General features: G+C 39.9%; 2 protein-coding genes across 3 annotated transcripts in view; one reads left to right on the forward strand and one right to left on the reverse strand.

The window, feature by feature from the left end:
- The window catches only part of LOC308072140 (uncharacterized protein), a 264,344-nt gene that overhangs the window by 221,912 nt on the left and 23,180 nt on the right, over positions 1 to 19,252 (forward strand). Inside the window, exon 8 of the mRNA XM_080408622.1 lies at positions 1 to 19,252. This exon is cut by the window's right edge and continues 4,729 nt beyond it. The gene's annotated coding sequence lies outside the window, so the exon portion shown is untranslated.
- Positions 10,960 to 19,252, reverse strand: part of LOC308072141 (uncharacterized protein) — a 104,699-nt gene continuing 96,406 nt past the window's right edge. Inside the window, exons 4-6 of one of the 2 annotated variants that reach the window (XR_013931529.1) lie at positions 14,198 to 19,252; positions 13,958 to 14,028; positions 10,960 to 11,088 (exon numbers count right to left, since the gene is read on the reverse strand). The exon at positions 14,198 to 19,252 is cut by the window's right edge and continues 23,904 nt beyond it. The gene's annotated coding sequence lies outside the window, so the exon portion shown is untranslated. Of the gene's footprint in view, positions 11,089 to 13,957 lie in introns of both variants that reach the window. The other variant, XR_013931530.1, reaches the window with a different exon arrangement.

Below are 19,252 nucleotides of genomic sequence, written 5' to 3' on the forward strand. Positions count from 1 at the left end.
GTGAGCTGTGAGAACAGACCTGTGACCTCTACTCATTGGTCTGGTGCAGAATGTTTTACCTATGAAATGAAGAAGTCAAAAACTGAACTGTGGCTTCTTTGACTGCAGGTAACCAAACTGCATTATCGTTAGTAGGACTTTAATTGATAACTCTTCATTCAGCTTCTTCTGCAAATGCTGGAGCACAATCTTAGCAGTATTGTTTACCAGTATGTTTTTCTGCACAGGCTTAAACCTGGCTGATTTGATGTGCTCTGTTTGTAAACAGTAGAAAGTACAATAGATCATTTGTAAGGGTGCTAGCACATTACTAGAGGCTGGATTTCGGTGCTTCTGAGCAAACAGCCTGACTATGTATTCTCGAGTGCATGCAATCTTGCTCTCCTAAGACTACAACTTTAGGCTCAGAGCAAGGACTTTTTGGTCCTGGAATGATTTCTGACAGCTAAAGCCTAAAATACTCCCAATCTAGTTGTGACTTGCTTTGCAGATCCTGTTGAAGTGCAACAATATTTCTGCCACAGTAATTTTTATTTTATTGTTTTGAAATCATAGTGTCACACTAATAAGAAAGGACTGTGAAGGATGGGGCAAAACCATCCCTTACAGCCCTATGTCAAGAAAGCTGACGTTACTGATGGTGCTTCCCAGCTCTAAATTATAAATAACTCCAATTTATGGTCTAGATACTGAGACAATAGCCGTAACAGCAAAGTGGGGCGTATGTGGGAGAAATCAAGCAGTTGCACCTTCCTTTTGCTTTAAGTGGCTGCATCTTAGTTGTCGAAAACAGTCTCCATGCTATAAAGTTACCAGAAAAGTTCATTGTGACATCTGTTTCTTCTTTTGTCAGATAGGACAGTAAAACCTTACATTATTAATTTCCTGTGTTGTTTTCTGATAAAAAACATCAGTGTTTATATTTTTATATTTCCACATGCACCTAGTTCAGTATGGTCATTTTAAAATTCTATTTTTTTTATTTTTATAAATATATATATCTATGGTATTTCCTGATTTGTTCCAGTTTTGAATTTCTCTTTTGTAAAGGTGTGATATGAAAACGAGCAGTGAAAGTAGAATTTTAGTTTTTGAATTATTTCCCTATCAATCTAGAAATTATTTTCTGTGTTTCTCTGAAAAATAGTTTTTCAGTCCTCCACTGACACCTTTCAAATGCCCCCACTGTGAGTGTATGTAGTTTATGCACTGACTTCAGTTGTTAATCTGAATTTAGCAAAGCCATTTTGTTGACGATCCCTGTGTCTTTATCCCAATGCAAGGAAATATCTGCAGAGCTAAAGGCATAAATCCACACTAATTACATCTCTCTTGCTTCCTTAAGTAAGCACATAACAAGTCTGGCCCAGAGTATGGGTCTTCTGTTTCTATTAGCTATTGATACTGTGTTGTCCTAAGTGTCACCTGTCTTGCCAGTGTGAGTAAAGACGAGTCTGAGTTCAAGAGACCCTGTTGAATGTGAAAGTGCGTATTTTCACACAGTCCTCTTGACTAATTGAGTGAGTGCTGTCTGCACGAATGTATTTTGATGCTGAGAAAGTAATTCAGAGTATTTTCCAGAACCCGGACTCAAATCCACAGTAATCTTCCATGCTTCCAAAGAAAAACTCAACCTCAGTCCACTAAATGTTTGATTTTGAGTCTAAATGATTAAAAAGTCTGTCTTGCTTGCCTTGAGCAAAATAGACTAGAGTTGAGACCTGTGGCATTTTATGCTTTGATTCATGTAACTAAGTCCCTGGCAGCCAACCCTGCATCTTGCTTCTTTTATGACATGACAGCTTTCTCTCCTGCAATCCCAGGCAGCATGGCAGCCTGGTCTGTGAGTTACCGATACAGTCACGACATATAGCATGTGGGGTCAGAAAATGGTGGGGAGGTAATGCCATTTCAGATGGAGATGGAGAGCTGCTGCCTGCTGTCATCTGTGCATGCAGAAAGAGCAAGGCTGGACAGCATGCTCCCTGGCAGGAGTCGAGCATCACTGCCTCCCTCCCTTGGCCCTGTCACCTCCCTACTTGATTTTGTCACCTCAACTGGTCTGGCACACTGGTAGTGAAGCAACTCGACATGTCTGTGTGACACACAGCTTTGACCCTTCTTCAGTTACTTGATGCAGCTTATAAAAGAAACTTCTTGGCTTTGGTCATTTTATGACCTTGTCAAAAGCAACGCACAATTTTATTTGAAATATTCATGAACTTTAAAAAACTAATTTCTATCAAAATATTAACAAAACATTATTGATATTTTGTTGTTGTTGTTGTTGTCCTTACTTGTTTCAACAAGAATCTCCTTTATTTTAAGACACTGGATTAACAGACTTCATCAAACCTGAACAGTAAATCAATTATTTTAAATACAGGAGAGCTGCTTCACTTACAAGTCTTTCCCATGTTGATGAACTCCTGCAGGCTTCATGGCTGCTGGCCTGGTCTGGGGAGTCTTGATCTAATTGATAATGTTGCTTATTTTAAGAATACTGGCTATGCAAATCCTGACGCTTGGTGTGCAGATTTGCATTCCAGTACTTGGGGTGCTCTGTAAGGGTGCACATGTCTGGTATGCTGACTCTCAAAGCACAATGGGAATTATGGATATGTGTCTCTGGGCCAACAATTATTTCCATGTGCTTGCTAAATGAGTGCAGGGAGGGAAAGCTTTCCTCTTGTTTAGTCTTTATCACTGATTTCAGTGCTGTATTGCATTTTAATGCAAACCTCCCCCACCATCACTACTTCAACCCAGCCATGTCAGATATCTATTTGCCTGGCTTTCATTAAAACACTAGTGCATGACTAGCTCTAAGTTCACAGGGCCGGAGGGCATCTTTGCTGAAGCTGGAGTTGTTAGTAAATAACTTGCTGCACTTTGTGAAGCGCTGGAAGTAACTAAGCACCTAATGAATGAGTACCTAAACAATACAGTTGGTCAAACTATTCCCACTATTCTTTTTTGCTAGTGGAAGTAAATAAATAGTAAATGTTTTTTTCAGTTGCTATATATTGTTGGCAGCTCAGACTCGCTATCATATGTGTGTAGGTTCACAGGGCTAAAGAATATCATAGTAGTGTTAGTGCCCTGTCTAGCTATCAAAAGCAACAGGTCTGTAGGCAGACTTAGGCTTTCCCTTCTGGCAGAATAGGCTGGGCTACAAAAATAACAGTATGAGAGCAACAGCTGGCTTAGTCACATAATACTCTGCTATATAGTCTGGATTTCTTGTTTTCATTTCACTTTCCTTTGTTTTAGAGACAAAAAAGGAAGCCCTTGGGGGAAAAGACTTCCAAGTTTATTGCTTGACCAAAGTTAGCTGACTCCAACATCAGCAGCCTTTATTAACTGGAGGTGTAACATTTCTTTCTCTGAATGTAACATTGACACTGGCCCCTCTGTTCAGCCGCAGAACCAGTACCGAACAGACTCTGGTGCAGGGCAGCAGGCTTTCTCATGCAGCTTTCCCAACAGTTGTAGTGTCATCTGCCATGGACTACCCCTAGGGTTAATAGATAAATCACTCTGTACAGGCATAAACATCCTAGACTCTGCCCTTAGACTGCCCAATTAGGTATCACTCTGTGCTGTGTGGCTTCTATTTTGGGAAATGGTTTGAGATCACCAAACTGTTCTTCTCATGGAAGCAACAAGCATTTGCAAGTGCCAGCTCTACTATGGTTTGAAATCTGTGGCCTCTATCAGAGACTGGTGGAGCTACCATATGCGTGGGAAAGGGGAGAGCTGGATTTGCAGTGGCAGCTCCTCTGTCAAGTAACAAGTACTCCTACTTATCCCACTCCTACACTGGACTGTGCTAGCTGAGGGCAGCCCAGTTACTGAGTCAGCCGCAACAGCCATCTCGGTTTAGTGCACCGTTCTTATGGAAAAGAAGCAGTGATCTCCTGATCAGCCATATCAGTAGGTAAAGCAAGATAGCGAAGAAAATACTCCCTGCACACATAAAGCAACTTAAAAATTATTGCTGAAAAGGACACTTTTTAGTTCATAACACTGGCCCCAAATTAGACTGTATTACTGTGGCTAAACAGGCCATTTCTATTGCTTCAGTCCTTTGATGGAAGATCACATAAAAGGACAATGAAATGCAGAGTAACACTAGAAATTTTATCCAAGGGTATACTGTATATTGGTGATAGATGACTAAAATTTTTTAAGCCTTCATAGCATTATCCAGCTCAGCAGAGTGTGATACACTGTCTTCTTTCTTTTGCTTTTTATGGCTGAGCTATATGAACAGCCACCTGGGTCCCTGGAGCAGCAAGTTAGATATTTCGTCTATAAGGTCACTTTTGTTATCATATATGGTGTTGCAAGGAAATTTCCAACTTAGTTTCAAAATAGCTTTAGCAGAACATAAGATTCAAGCCAAGAAAGCCGCCTCCTCCTTTTCCCAGCTTCTGTCAACACCCGATCAGGGGTCGGCAACCTAAACCCAACTAGTGTAGTTGGCTAGCTCATTTTTTTTATTTCTCCAGGGACAAAAGCAGACTTCATCACTAAGGTAATGTCCCTCCCTTCCTGCAGTGATTGAGGTCTAGAAACCTTCCTTTTAGGTGCATCACATAATCTAGATTTTTGCTTTCTGTACTTGGGTTAGGCATGCAGCATATATTTCAGTTAAAACAAACACTGCTCCCAATATATCTGGCTTGTTCTTTTGACAATGTTTCTTGAACAGGATTTTACTTGCCAGCTAGCCATCAAAAGGTTGGGGAAAAGATAAATGTTTATTTGGCTAAGCTGTACTGTGTTAGATACTTGATAGTGGAGCCACTTTTTGTAATAGCCAATTTATGCTTTCTCATACTATATCTAAAGTGTTTTGCTATAAATTTATCCTTATAGGTTTTTTATTTGTCTGAGTCTATGTTAAAAATAGAAACAGGTACTGATCATTGCCTCTATAGATCTGGTTGCTGACAAACTGCAAATAAGTCTTCATGCAAGATCACAGATCAGGCTCCTCTTCCCTACTCAGCAGGCAGCTGAATCTGGATGCAAGTACTGGATCCCTGCGCCCTGAAGTTTCCCTGTGACTGGTTAGGCTCAAACAGTTTTCTTTGGCCTTTCAAAGACTTCCTGAAGATCTGTCTTTTTTCCTCCCTAGACTTCAGTCATGATACTGTTTGAGGTGTTCTTATTTGGAGAGACAGCTGTTCATTGATTTTCAGGTTTTCTTTTCTCTGATACCAATCAGCTGATTAATTTTACTCTGACATCTTCAATAGTACACCAGTTTCATTAGATACATGAAATTCAAACTATTTCATAGAGTGTCTGTATTCACAACTGCCCCATCACTCGACTAGAGGGTCATAGAGACAAGCCTAGTTTTTAGAGGAATTGAGTATCAAAGAAATCAAAGGGAGCCCTGAATTTTCTAATTTGACATTTTACTGATATTGCAGGATAAAGAGCACCACGTTCTTGTCCTTGCTCCGTTTTGTAAATAAACACCTCTATATACAAACTGAAGTGCAGAAGCCGGACATTGAACAAAATTGAACTCAAACTGACTGTGACAGTGGAGGAAGTTTAGGAAAAAGTAGAAGGTTTTGGGGAAGATAATAGGTAGTGGCAGAGATAATTTATAATGCATCTTTTTTCTGAAAAGAATTTTTAAAAAATCAAAACAACAACAACAACAAAAAAAACCAGAAAAAAAAAAAAAGATTGTAGTGGAGAAGGTTGCTATAGTGAGAGTAATCTTACCACCTAATGTGTGAGTGCTCTCAAAAGACTGGATGTTCCAGTTCAGTGAAGCAAGATGGCCCCCTGCAGTATTGTTAGCCCCCTCACAAAGAAATTTTGCTTCTGATCTAGGAACATCACTGTACAAAACACTAACAAATCTGCTGTGGTTTACCATTAGTTTCACTCAAAACACAAGGTTAACATTCTTTGCTTTAAAACATCAGTCAAAAATAGAAGTCCTTGGTTACCAACTTTACTCCCTATGCTTTCATACGCCTCCTGCATGGTTCTGACATGAGACTGAAACAAAATTGGTTTTAGAGTAATACCTCCTTTGCTCTCTCAAAGTTGTGTGTAAAGTTTGCAATAGGGTAATAGCAAAGACTAAAAAGAAAGTCTTGCCAGAGTTCTGAAGCCAGGAGGGAAGTAAAACTTCTTCATTCATGAGAAGGTGAATTTCTGAAAAAAAGCACTGTGCTCCACATGCATTTGGAATAGGAACGTTGATGTGCATTGTGTGCACGAAAAAATTTTTATTTCTTCCATCCTATTACATTTCCCTGACATTAGTGAGAATAAGATAGCATACTTTTTTGAAAAGAGGGTTTCATAGTATATTGGTATTTTGGTAATGTTTGGGGCTTTCCAGTTATCAAATTCTTTTCATGGACACAATAAATCAGTATAAATCATGTGTATTGTTTTTTCTGCTTTAGAACTTGGACATATAATGAAGCTGTATATATATAATCAATATATATCTGTAACCCGTGCCTGATAATATGCAGCAAAATGCAGAATTTACTGTTTGTTTAGTTATGAAGGGATACTCAGTTAGCTTTCCTCTGAAGTACATGAGATTTCTTTGACTGCCATCTGCAACTTAAAGCATCGATCCAGGTCACGCATTTCAAAAGCTGGAAAAAGGAAAGGAGGACCAGATAAAAAGGGACTCAAATATTTTATTAGCAATTAAATGCAATATTTCATAAGGTTTGTGGAGTCAAATAAATTCCTTCCCTAATCTTGTTTCCTCTCCCCCCACCTCCGCCCCTGCTTTCTATGCCTCTATGATTTCCATCACTATTACATGCAAGGCAGTAATGCTATGCCTAGTGTTTGACAGAGACGTGCCAGATGACCAGAAGTAAAAGCATTAGAAAAGAAGGCTGTCTTATAATAACTCTAATTCATGCTTTAGCTTGTTCCCATCAGATTTCCAACCTAACTTGGAAAATAAAAATGGGCTTAGGAAGTTTGAATGAGTGTAAACTTTAACAAAAATTAATTTCCTCTCTACCTCTAAATGCTGAACTTAACACATCACTCACAGAAACGTACCCAAGCTCTAAAGAATCAGTGTTGTGAGGTCTGTGTGGCCTTCTGCAGGCTGCTTTGGTGTGGGAGCTTGGATTGTTTTTGACCCTGTGACACTGAATGGCCAAGAGCTTCCATGCAAGCACAATGGTGCTGTTAGTGCCCATTACTAAAAGCCTTCTTGTTTCTTTCAACTGCTCACAGGCCTCCTAAACAATGAAAGAAATCCATACATCATTAATAAGGAGATTTAATTTAAATTCTGCTCTAAGAGAATTCTCAGATATCCTCCTCGTTTATTTATTTTTTTTTTAAAGTGAAAATTGCTGAAGTCTGATGTAAGGCAGAATCTTAATTCAGAGAAGTGTTGGGCCTTGTTTAGGAATGCCTGGAAACTAGTGGGAATTGTAATCACAGAGCAAGCTGGAAAGCAGTACTGGTATACCAGTGGGCAGCTCCCATGGAATGAAAGCTTGCTGAGCATGGAGATATGTCAGCTAGTGAAAAGAAGTCTGTGAGCCTTCCTGTAAAATGATCTCTTTTGGCTTGAGGGATTCTATGACTTTTTTATTACTAATGATGGTAACTTTATTTTTATTGGGACTACTTGTATTCAGAATTTCTAACATCCATTTGTCCAAATGGACTCATTTTCACTAAAAAAGAAGTTTTCTAAATTCCAACAGAAAGTTGACAAAAAAAAAAAAATGAAACAGGATAGCCCATATTCACCTTTGTACTGAAAGGCCATTAATATACACATCAATAATTTTACTTCTAATTGTGAATACAGTTAAAAATCAGCCAGTACAAAAGAATCAGGGTTATCTGTCACATGAAAATAATGTGAGGTAACTTTGCCTCAGCTTTATTTCTACTGTCTTCACTGGAATTAATTACATGAGGAATGAATGCTGATTAGGGATTTCAAAAGGTTTTATTCTGCTGTCGCTTTGAATTTGAAACCATTTAGTCATTTTGACGTTTTTTAGGAAAATAAATATCAACAACAGAAGATTTCAGAGAATCCTTTAAGTTGGACTATATTGCATGAGAGATTAGTTTATATTGTTAGGATCAGTCCATCTGCCCGAGTAAGGCCAGAAACAACTAATGCTGTCTTCAGTGTAGATAAATGTTAACATCTTTAAAAGTTTAAAACAGATTCTAGTGCACATGTAATCCAGAATGAGCCAGAATACTAATTATTAGGTGGAGAACTATAGTGCCATGCTCATTCTTCACAGGTTCAAATAAACATGCTCAATTCATCGAGTGTGTTTTTGTAATGCAGCAGATATCTGTCTGCGTATCTATCTATGCACGCACACACACAAATATATATGAAAATGTTTAGCGAGAGACAGAAAACTTGAAAGAGAACTTCCTTTGCCATTACATTTAATTGAATGCTGTTGAATTAGAGTTATTCTGTAGTTACGCTAGACTAACTCAGAGCAAAGTTTCGGTTCTAGCAGGCAGAAATTTTGTTATAGAAACTGAATTCTTACTCTAAACACATTCCTTGTACAGCTAATACATAATTCTTTTTAAGTTAGATGAATCAAATGGCTCATATAAAGGTTTTTTATATATATACAGTTATCTATAATATATATAAATAAATACAAATTTGGACATATATATTATAGGTATCTCTCCAAGTCTGCTCTCTGTTTGTATTATGGCTTCCAACGAAGGTAGTTGCCAAAAAATTCCAGAGATCTCTTTAAGGCGCATCCAGTGATTCTTTTACCTCATCCCCCCTGGTATCTGTAAACCTGAGCAGGGTCTTATCAAAGAAGTCACATTCAATTTAAAGATTCTTAAATTCTTTTGCAGCTGCTTTTAACATGATACAAGGGGAAGACACATCCTCAGGCCTCTGTGGAAACCTTTCTGTTTCTGGGATTCTGGAGCTCGTCTCTATGTCAGATTTTCATGCTATAACTTAGCAAGTACATGATTACTTTACAGAGCAGTGAAATAGGATTTCTTTGCCATAAATCAGCTTAAAACAGGGAATTAAGGGTACTCTTTTGATTTAATTTGTTTTGGAAATTTAGGATAGGAAAAAGTATATATACTTTTGAGGATTAAATAATTCTTTGGAATCTAGGTATGTCTGCATTAACATTTCAGTGTGGGTCAGGACCGTGCTTTTAAAGTGAGTATCTCACTTGTCGCCAGCTACCATGTGTTGATTCACATCAGAGATACCACAGACTGAATTCTTTTAGGATGTCTTTAAGCCAGAAGATACAAACATAATACACTCCAAACCACCAACTGGCAAATCAATTCACACTTGAATATTCCTTTGAATGTGTAAATAAGTTCATGTTGAGCATGTATAAGTCCTTTCTATGTTTGTTTTCACAAATATTTGAGCAACTGAGCCTCATTAGCTAGAACAGTATCAGAGCCTCGATCACAAACTCACTTGAATGAATATGCATGAAATCACCATTAGTTTTGCATTTAGAGTAATTATTCTGCACACATATTTAACCAGGAAATGGACAGTAAAGAAACCACTCAACTCATTCCCTTGAGCTCAAGTGAGAAAGGTATTTCAGGCCTGATTTTCTACTGCCTTGCATCTTGTATATTTCTGCAAAATGAGTGTGAAACATTATCCATTCTGTTTTGAAAACATTTCACAACAATGAATAATGATGTTTCAGTAAGTAGTTACTTTATTCTTCTGTCTGTACCTAATTCTTGCTTATGCTTAGAATGTAAACTTTTGAGAACAGGGACATACCATACTGGTACTATGCCGAGCAGAGTAGGATCTTGTTCGATGTCTGGGACTCCTATGCGTTGCTGCAGTATTACAGTGTAATTTTGCAATGTTCAAGATGCTGGAGAATCAATCATCTCATATTTAGAAACTTGCAAATTGTAGAGGATTTATATAATCAAACTATATGTTTATATAAGACTTAAGAGAATACTGTTCACTACAAAGGACAATCACAGATATTAATTCCATGAGTAGAAAGAAAGGCAAAATTTACCAAATAAGACAGAAGTTAGGAATTATTACCTATGCTCTGGTAAATACGTATAAGGGATGACAATATGATCATGTAATGCTGTGACCAGAAATGGAGATTCTAGTATGGGAAACATTATTTTCTGCTCCCTCCCTTCCTCCTATCCTTCTCCACCCCCACTCTTTTGTTCTTTGCCATTCAGTGTTTTGGTTCAAGTTAATTAAAGATTCCTGTTGCAGCCTCCTGGAGTGAAATTCTGGCAGCGTGCCCAGTGCTGCCATAGTCATGTGTAAGCAGCCCCTCCAGTGAGCTCCATAATGTCTCTAAGAAACTATACAAAGAGGAAGAAAGAAACTGAATCCAGATGGAATGGGAAATCAGATATTTCTTCCATTTGTGCTGAAATCTGTGAAGGCTGCCCCATAGGCTGAAAGAAGGTAATTCACATACTCTGCAGTCTCAGGGAAAAGCATGTTTTCTCCCCCACCCCTCCGCCCTTCATTGAAGATGAATCTGTGAGAAAGCTTACAGTGAGACTGCAAACTCAATAATGCAAAACATGTTTTCTCAACTCTGCTTTACTCTGCTAGCTACAGAAAGGTGTAGGATAGACCTGTCAGAGGAACACAAAAAACAAACAAAAAAACTCAAGAGTGACTCAGGCACACAAAGACTCATCCTAATGACAGGGTTAGGAGAGAATATGATATCCAAACCAACATTTTGACACACAATTCATATTGAAAAGAGGACTTAAGGCATTTTAAATGTCCATCAGGAGAGTAAACATGTCTAACACCCTAAGCAATAACCACATCCTGAACTGCTTGTTGTTAAAAGGCCCATTAAAAAGATTACAAAAATGTATAGTACATGCATAGTAATTTCTTGTATCTCACAGGCATAACAAAAACTAGAAATATCCCTGGAAAAGCACATATGTGGTGTACTTTGTGCTTGTGACTCTTCATCAACTTCAGTGCTTGGTTCTTAAAACGTAGCATGACACTTGGTTGGTAATTACTGAAGAATTCTCCTGTGGATTAACAACAGTATCATTAGAAATCAAAACTGTGGATATTTGCAAGTATATTTCATATATAAATTGCAATTTGCTTCATGGCAGATTCTGTGCTCGCTAGGGATATTCTGGAATTTGGTGGGGCAAAGGAATAAATCGTGGAGCAATCTGCAGTATTGCTTGGTTTCTGTATGCATTTAATTTTATTGTCAGCACCATGTGAGTTTGTTGCTCTCTGATGGCCTGTTTAATTTTTCAGGGTTTTGATTGTTTGGGGGTGAGAGGTGTTACATGAAGATTAAACTTTGGCAGGGCAATTATGGAAAAGAAGTCTTAAACTTAACAGCTGATTTCTGTGTTAAAGGACTAACTTTTAATTGTAAAACATCAGAGCAGAGTGATTTCTTGGCAGAGAGAACAGCCTGTCGTAACAACAAGAGATGCCCATTTGAAGTGCAGACTTTGGGCAGAGGTTATGATTCAAGGTAGCAGAGTTTTAGCTGACAGTTTAGAGCAATACTTCAGGTGAAATGAACCCAATAATTGCAGTGCAGATTTCCCCAAAGAGCAGGTTGACTGGAATAGCTCTGGTTCCCTGTGACAAATTGGATGTTGTGTTACCACTTTTTTTTAAAGCAACAAAAACGGTCTAAAAAGCTGTCCAGGTGAAAGGGGTAATAGATGTATGCTGATACGTGTGTGTGTTTCTTGCCCTTTCAAACCTTTGAAGCCTGGCTGGGGTCAAATTACTCAAGCAGAACAGCTCTGTTGACAAACATGTGGTCTTCAAAAAACAATCCCAGTATGAGAGGTGCTGCTAATTTAAAATAACTGGGGGGAGGGAAAAAAAAAAAAGAGGGAAAACCACACCAGCCTACGTGAAACCCAACCCAACTGCCACCTTCCCTGCTAGCCTCCTTTTGTAAGCCTGCCTTCCCTGCCGCGTGAATCAGCCATGGTTGGGGTTAAATGGGTAGCTTTTGTCTCTTCACAATGGCCAAGAGTGACAGGTTGAGCTAAATGATTTACTGGTGGAGATGATTTGAAGGACAGAGTTGGGCAGCCTTGGGAACACACGCACAAGAAAAGGACAGTAGCGAATCAGCCTCTCCTCCCCCTCCTGCTTTCATGGTTTTGACTGAAAGATCACAGAGCGAGACTCTGACAGACACAAGGACCATTGAGAAGCTATTTTTATTACTTATCCATGGCAGCCTTGCTTTGCTGAGAACAGACCTGAGGTTAATTAACCTTTTCTTTTTTTTTTTTTTAAACGTTGTTGTTTTTCTTATTGGGGATGCAAGCCTGTAAGTTGGCAGGGTCACATGCCATGGACAAAGGGAAAGTCTCTGTGTGAGACTTTAGTGCAAGAAACCTCAACAAACCCATCCCCAGCCAAAACAAAGCTCTCCACACAGAAAGGCGATGCAGTGGGGCTGCAGCAAAGGCAGCTGCTCAGAGTGGAGCAGTCCCAGCTGTTGTCAATTGGAATGTGCTAGAAACAGTGCCATCCCCCCCTCACCCCATTAAACTGCCCCAGCGGCGATGGTACGGAGCACTAATATGGATCCCAGATTGTTTCCTGAACACTGTTTGATCTGGCTGTGTGGGCGGGAATGAACTGGTCTGTCGGGATGCGGGGCGTAGTGGAGCGCTGGCGTGCTGTGTTTCGCCTGTCTACCCACAAGCAGGCCAGGCACTCGGGGACAAGATGGCAGCCCAGCCGTGGGCCCCCAGCACCAGCTCAGGGGAAGGCAGCTGTGAGCCTCCTCTCTGCCTTCAAAGTGGGGAGTGGGGCAGGTCGAGCAATCAGCTGGCAGAGCCCCTAACACAGCTGAGGCTGGCAGGGAAGAGACACGGCAGAAAACAGCTGGGAAGCACCCACTGGCCATCACGCCCACCCTCACTTTGTTGGGGCACCCACTGGGTCCCGCGTGCGGCCTACTGGTCCAGCAGCCCCCAGCACCGTCCCCAGGGAAGCTCACCTTCTCCCACTCGCAGCCCCGCTGGCTGGAAGGGACCAGCTGCAGGGCAAGCACTACTCGCTGTCCAAGGCAGTGGGCAGAATGAGGCCCAATCTATAAAGGGGACCCACAGATGGCAGCCCTGTGGCCTTTCAGTAAATGCATTACAATGCTTTCTTCAGAAGCTGTCCCTCTGAACAATTGCAAGGAAAAGTGAAAACTTTTCTTAATAGGAAAAGGACCTTTTCAGACAGTTGCAGTGAATTAGTCTGGAAAAAACCCCAAAGGCAGGGCATAGAAGATACTAAGGTTGGGTCTATGGATAAATCCAAACTCATAAGAACCCTATTAGTTGAAAAAGGCAATGCTGTCTTCCTATTCCATATTTCATTTGGTCAGCTATTTGTGAGTTATTCCTCAAGTGCAGTGGAATAATGCATCCTGTCACAGCTTGTAACCTGAAATTGTCATGTCATCATTTGGTTCTGAGAAACAGGTAGCAACAACAAAAATTCTTGAAGTACTAATACAAAAATGTAATCTTTCTAGTGCCTAAAACCTAATGATATCCCAAATCCTGTGAATTGCATCCTGTGAATGTGCAGCAAAGCTTTATTCTGATATATTCAGCTAACTTCAAAAAAAGTCACTCAGCATCTTTGCTAGTTAGGGAAGAAGTTTTGAACAGTAAACCCACTGTGGGCAATAACATAGCTTTCTGCTGGCTAGCTTTCAATCATATTCTTATTTTTATAGTAATTTTAATGAAATCTTGTAGTTATTCAAAAGAAACAATAGGAACATGTGAACATGATGGCAAAGCAGCATTTCATATCAGGAAGTCTGAAAGACATGACTTGATTTAATGGAAAAGTGAAAGGATCTATAAAATGGCAACTTTAGAGAACAGAAGTGCTTACTGTTAATCTCTTGTACTGTAGAGTTGTAGTGTGTTGTCACATGATACATTTCTAATGGCCTCTTTAATGCTCTGTTGAAAATAAACACGTCTGTTTTAAAATACAAAGAGCAAAACAAACTAAATCTAAAAATACAAGAAGGAACTATGGTTGGGTTTTGGTTGTTGGTTGTTTTTTTTTTTTTTTCTGTGAAAGAGAACAGTGTTCGCAGAAGATGAAGCAACTCTAAAAAAAGCTTACCCGACAGGCTTCCAAATATGGGTTTGCCACTGTAAGGATAATGGCAGGTGAAAACAGAAGAAAACTTTCTCTTCCATATCCTTCTAGCCATAATCTCTGTCACTGTCCCAGTGTGCATGGGGAGTCTGGGAATTTACTTCCTTCTTGATATCCGAGCAGACTAGGAGTACTTCAGTACATGTTGAGTAGTAGAAGGAATGGGTTTCATAAATCTTATTCTTGACCGGCTCTGTATTAACAAATGCAGTCAGAAAGATCTTGCAATTACATTTTGCAACATTTTCTGTCCAGGCTGACTTTCTGATGTTTCTCCAAGCACTTTTCTCTCTCAACTTCTGCCTCCCCACCTCAAGTCCTAGAAATGCTGCTATAAGTATCATAATCTCCAGAACAGAGTAGGTTCCCCATTTCATTCCTTATTATCATGTTATGCCAGTAGCATCACAGTTCTGCTGCTTCTCTGCTGTTTGTCCACGCCTGATGAATGCTGTGGCTGACCCCAGCTGAGTGACTAGATATAATCTGTTGGCAAACAAAAAGCATGGAATAGGACTGTATTGAGTCACCTAAGGAGGAACAAGACTGAGTCCCTACAGTCAGGGGGACGGAGGACAGTACAGGCTTCATGGGCTCTGTACTGCAGCTTCCCCCAGGCAGCTGGGCAACAGAGACCCCTCCAGCCACCTGGTGCTCGCCAGTGGCATTGGGTGGCCTCTGATGCTGACATGGGACTTGCAGGTTGGTCTGTTCCCAGCAGGGCATAATCCTGGAGCACTGCTTGGAGCCAGCACTTAGTGCTTGAGTATTACCAGCCACTTAGTTTCTTCCCATGTTCAACAATTATTTCCTTCTAGTAGATCTTTCAAAAGCCTTTCTTTACATTACAATTCTTTCATTGCCTTATAAGAGGTTACGTCACATCACAAGACCAAAAAGCACAGTGCAGCTTAGTGTAACTTGACCCTGATCTGGCATTTCTTTGTGATGTGTCATGTCAGAAATGTAAAGAAAAAGACATTGTCCTTTTCCTATTAGTTTGGGCAGCCATGTCCATTACAGGTTGCCTTACCTTCTGCCTAGAAGATGTGTGTTGTCTATGAGACTAATGAGGATTCTGTACTGGAAGTAGGAGAAATCATGTTTATGAAACTGTATATACTTTCTGGAGAGTTGCACGTGAGCTTAAAAGGAAGCGGACTCTGAGTTAGCGCTGCTGGGGTGGTTGTGGAGAAGCTGGCAAGAAAGGTCAGCATTTACAATTGTTGCTAAATCAGAATCAAGAGTGACGAAGGAAAATATGATAACACACTGTTTTGTCATTTCTGTAGAGTTTCTTTTTTGGCTTTCTGAATTTCAACTCCTTTTGAATACACATTTTCCAAAAGGGATTTGAGACAGCCAGGAAAGGCTGAAATTACCCATAAGAATTTGAAAAGTAAGAAATTCTAGAGCATCCTAGACCCAGTAACAAAGTTCCTCCTTGTAGAGAGCCTAAGCAGGAGCAGACAAAGAGGACCTGTTATAGCCTAGACCCAGGCCTGATCATATTAAAAGGAATCACATCTGTATTAGTTTTTTCATGTGTACACAAGAAATTATTATCCCAACTCCCAATGCACAAAGTGCTGACCTGTTGTTGTTTACTGTGAGGAGTCTGTCTTTTATGTCCTCATAGCTACAGTTTATTTACACTGAAATATCACACTCTCAAGAGCCTTGCTGCTCCCCCTGCAAGGATCAAGTACTTCTTGTTTTTAAAAGAAGACTTATCACTTTATCACCTTAGGGATGATGAGCACAAAACCCTGTTTTAAAAGGCTTATGTGATAGTACGAATTGTGGATGGCTTTGCAGATAAAGCATTCTAGGGGGGCCTCAAGTGCTAAGTTTTCAGTCCCGCTACTAACCTGTTGAGTGACCTTGAGCAACTCACTTCACATTGCCGCAGCTTTGTTTTCCCTTTGATTCTTTCATTTATTTGTTTAACTTGCAATGTGTTGGAAACCTTTCTATAGCATCCTGTGAAATAAGTCCTGATCTTATTTTGGTTGTTAGATGCTGGTACATTAAAAACAGTAAAGATCGTTTTAAGCACATTATTAACTCTTTCCCATGTCCCTCTATCTTAGCAAACCACAGTGTCTTACTGAAGCATGTGGCCATTTTTCCTGAAATATTCTAGCAGCACATCGGTCATTTTGGGTTTCTGCTGACAGAAAAGCCTTAGGTCAGTCACATTCATTATAAAATTATGATGCAGTTGTACATATATTTTACAGCTTGAAGTCATAGGTAGTTGGATCAGTACAACCAAGGTACTAGTAGGGCACTGGCAGAAAGAAGTAGCTGGCACAGGGGAAAGCAAGAATTTATGTAGAGGTTCTCACAGGGAAAATACCCAAGTAAGTATGTAACAAAGCTGTACTGCGTGGGTCTTTAGATGCAAGGGGAGTCGGAGCACGATGAGTTAGGGGAAAAAAAACAAACACATAGTCCATTAAAATAATATTTTGAAATGTGTACAAAAGTGGAAATTGTTCTGAGTTTCCATACTTACTTTCTCTGCAGGGAATAACTATTCCTATAGTTCAATGGTCCAATGTCCATAGTCCCACAGGTCCAATGGTTAGCAGTTCTTCAGCTATCGGGTCTCATGCTTTTGCAGAAGAGATTATGCTCTGTATCATAATCTTCTCTTATCATCTGTATTTTCTCAGGAAGCTCAGGTATATAAGCATACGTGAGTCATACCCCAGCTTACAACGGTATTATTAATTGAAATGTCTTGCTTCCAGTGATGTTTGGCCTTTCTCTGTGGAAAAAAGGTGAGACCTTTGTGGTTGCTACATATTACAAAAAGTATTTGAATGAATAGGACTGTTGTTATTTTGAATCTAACATCTAACTAACACTGGGTGCTTTATTTGGTAGCTCTCTTGGCCAGAAGAGGGAAAAAACAAACAACCCCCCTCCCCCCATACCACCCCCCAAAAAAACTTTATATAATGGGTATCACCGCCAAAAAAAATTATGAAAAGCACCTGCCAGATTGCTTGTGAGACCAGGATATATAAAAGGCTGGACTTATGTAATTGGATGTTCAGTGGACTTATTAAAGTTCTACTTTAACAGGTGATTAATGTTACCCCAGAAGTGCTATTTCTCTCCATTCACTATAAAGGAAGAATAGATGGTTAGTCCAGACATAGACAGCAGTATTGCAGATGGCTGTGTTTGATCAGATGAATTGACCAAAATACTCATACTTCAGACAATAAATTCCCAAGAGGTGTGTGAATTTTTTGGTTCAAAAGCCTGTTAAAGTCTCTAGTCATCCTTTATTATCTCTGAAAATATCTATTCTTAAGTCATTCAAAGTAGAAACAGGGATTTCTTAGTGTTTTTCTACCTGTTTTCTAATTGTGAGTCATTGTCTCCCTTACTCATGGAGTCCTGTCCCCATTTAGCTCATTTAAGTGCATCTATGCATATGTGTACATGTGTGTAGGGGCAGTAGTGGCTCAAAGCTGCTTCAGGATTGTGAACAGAATTGATTTCTTATGCTTTGTGGATGGGGCAGCAAGAAGGGTTAGAGGTCATGCCAGAACAGGATGGGAGATGGTGCCAAGCAGGAGGGGAAAAGGGTTCCCTTTCCTTTCTCAGGTGTAATTAAAAGTGCAGCACTCTTATGCCCTCCTTAATGGTAGCAACAGCCCAGTACCACTTTTACTGGGACTGGAGCCAGCCTGTTGAATGTGCATGTCCATGGGCTCTGTAAGCATAGCTGTACAGGTATTTTTAGTCTTAACATACTGTTTTCTCTGTTACTCTTGGAATAAGTAAGGATATTACAGCTTTTTCTTAACATTGAAGGATTTTGACATTGATTATTTTCTATATCAGAAGATTTAACATTAAAAATCACGCTGTCTTCTTAGATGTCTGTAATGATGGCCATGGATTGGCACGTTTAAATTCTGTCAAGGACAGATGCGCTGGCTGCATATTACTCAGGCCTACCTGGACATAGAAAGTCCTAAGTTGCCCTTTTGGGCCACAGAGTTCCCAGGATGTCTAAATACAGATTTGCTCTCATGTTCAGAGATGTCCCATTCTGAGCTGGCAGTCACAGAAGTACCCCCTCACCTCTCCTGTCAGAGCTGCCCCGCTGTCTGTTCAGGCAGATAATGCAGAGAATGGAGACAGCCTGCATGGCAGTTGGGATGGATGTGCTTGAAGTGGATTCTACTGAAAAGTAGCAAACATTTCTATGATTCTGGCTTTCAGTTTTCAAGGTGTAATGAGATCCTTTTAGTGTGAATGTGCTATAAATCCCTATGATCTATTTTAGCTGCATTACCAGAGGCAACATTTTAAAAGCTGCAAATCAATCTGAAGTTACATCAGGGATATCAACAGTATATGAATGTGCACCTTTAAGTTAGCATAATTAGAACTAACAGGTAAACAAACAATAGGTTATGTTATTCTTAGTGGGCTTAGAATATCTTTCAATCATTAAATATAGGCTATTACGTTATTTACAAATATTAAACAGTGATATTTTTTAAAAAGCCTGCCCTTCAGTTAGAAGTAAAATGCTTTTTCTGTATTTTTTTAAATGTTAAAAAATAAGAATGACAAGAGAAAACTGGCTGAAGAACTCCAGGCTGTGCCCTTCTCTGCACAGCTTGAGCTCTCCCTATATTTATCTGAAGCAGATGTTCCAGGCAGGATGCACACTGCAGCCAGAGGTGAGGACGGAGGTGTACAGGACTTGAATACATTTCAGTACAGCTCCCACATCCTGTTTACACACAGTCGCTGGCCTGAGAACAACACAGGGATAAAAAAAGGAAGGTGGGGGGATGTGATAGGAAGGAACGGTTGATTGGAATCATGACACTAACACCACTGCTAGGCATGCATATCGAGAGTGCTGTATATTTGTGGTTCTCTTTGTATGTGCTGTTGCCAGCAACATTTTCTCTGCTACTTTTGCAGCTGCTGATAGGCATGCTGTCTTCTGTCATAGGGAAGGGAAAAGGAGGAGAG

The sequence above is a fragment of the Falco punctatus genome, assembly GCF_963210335.1.
Source record: "Falco punctatus genome assembly, chromosome: 12".
In the NCBI taxonomy this organism is placed as follows: Eukaryota; Metazoa; Chordata; class Aves; order Falconiformes; family Falconidae; genus Falco; species Falco punctatus.